This window comes from Cryptomeria japonica, chromosome 2, assembly GCF_030272615.1.
Source record: "Cryptomeria japonica chromosome 2, Sugi_1.0, whole genome shotgun sequence".
Classification (NCBI taxonomy): Eukaryota; Viridiplantae; Streptophyta; class Pinopsida; order Cupressales; family Cupressaceae; genus Cryptomeria; species Cryptomeria japonica.
The window spans coordinates 30,107,943-30,109,725 of record NC_081406.1 but is presented as its reverse complement, the minus strand read 5'-3'; the positions used below and the strand labels follow the sequence as shown (position 1 = coordinate 30,109,725).

General features: G+C 27.0%; 1 non-coding gene across 1 annotated transcript; it reads left to right on the top strand.

Annotated features, from left to right (window-relative positions):
• Window positions 1-1,131: 1,131 nt before the first annotated feature.
• TRNAM-CAU (transfer RNA methionine (anticodon CAU)) lies at window positions 1,132-1,204 on the top strand. Its single transcript has one exon. It is a non-coding gene; the product is annotated as a tRNA-Met (tRNA).
• Window positions 1,205-1,783: the final 579 nt, after the last annotated feature.

Genomic DNA, 1,783 nt, shown 5'->3' with positions numbered 1-1,783 from the left:
ACTTGATAAAATCCAAACATGTTCTTTTGGATTGAGCAAGCAACGTTGATATTTCCTTTTTCCTTTTGGCAAAGACATAAAAAGATGCAGAACAAGCAACAAATTTTTCTTTCTAGCTCCAAGATGTTGTACAGATGGAAATGTCTTCATCAGATTATATGATGATTTGTCTCTTTCAATTAATAAAGCTCGAGTATTTAAAAAATAGTAAAGTAATGGTAATGCTATTATCATTATAGCTTTTATTGCTTGCCCTTTTAAAATAAATATACATATATCCCATATAAGTAATGTACCAAGAATTGGAAAGTCCAAAAGCTTAACAACACTTTCTCGACCAGAAAAATATTTGAATTAGCAATCTCACCAAATTGGATTCGTTCCATATCACAAAATTGGATTTATTCCATGGAACAAATATTTCCATCATGTTATCTTTAAATTTTGACTGCACGCTAAAGAACCAAAATATTTCTCGGTTCTTTCCAATAGGGTCCATAGACCATGAGTTCTCATGTTTTTTCATAGAGTTTTTTTGTATTGTAGATAATAGCTTGAAATTTTGTAAATGATAGAATATGATTATTACTAATCAAATTGAATTATAATAAGAAAGACGCAGTTAATGCAACTTATTCAACTAACTTTGTACAATTAATTTGTACAAAAAAAGTTCTTGTTATTTATAGAATAGATAGAGGCAAAGACGATTTGTCTCCCCTGTTTACAGAGAGAGAGTTTAATTAGTAAACAATGCAATATTTAGACATTAATAATAATACCTAAAGAAGAGAGGAAGATTTTTTGTGGATACTTATTTTTAAAGGGCAAAAAATAGATAGGTATCTATTATATGAAACCAAACATATAAAAAATAAAATAGGATTTTTAGACCCTATTTAGAATGATACTTCTTTCATTCAATTTTTATTAATTTAAGAATCTCTATTTGTACCCCCTAATTAAATCTTATCTATTTGTATTGTTCCATTAATTAGTATTTTATCCTATAGAAATTGCTAACAATCCCAAATCTATTTCTTATTGAAAATTAGAAACATAAATTAGAATTCATTTGATTACCATACTTATTATGATAAAATCAACTTTTTTGATTTATGCTTTACCATGGCATCCATGGCTGAATGGTTAAAGCACCCAACTCATAATTGGGAAGTTGCGGGTTCAATTCTTGCTGGATGTACTACAATAAAAAGTTATTGTGCTGTTTTCATAATAACTTTTAGATGAAAGAGAAAGGTTATCTTGATTCGATTAAGTGTCGAGATTAGATTACCTATGTCCATGTTTTTGTAATTCTGTTCTATTTCAAATAGAACAGAAATATAAATATTTTCTTTACGCACATTTGAATAAATTTTTCTCATAATGAAAATGTATATTTATGGTACAAAATGAACTTCTAATTTAATGATCAAGTTGATTTTGTAATTAGAAGTTCATCTGATAATTTAAGCCTATTCCTTGCAATTTTAAGAATATAAGGGCAATTCTTACTTTTTTCAATAAGTAGAAGATTTATATAAATAAATTTTTAAAATAATGTATCCTAGGCAATTGCAAAAATTGGATTCATTACTATTCCCAGTAAAGTAGATGCCATTACACATACAATCATACTAAATTCGATAGAATTTTTTGAGATTGAAGAAGATAATCTATAATTTTGCACGTAGGGCATTATTTCTTTGTTTCTTTCAGTCATTAATAACTTAATTATTTTCAGATAATAATATATTGAAATAACACTCATAAAGAGCCC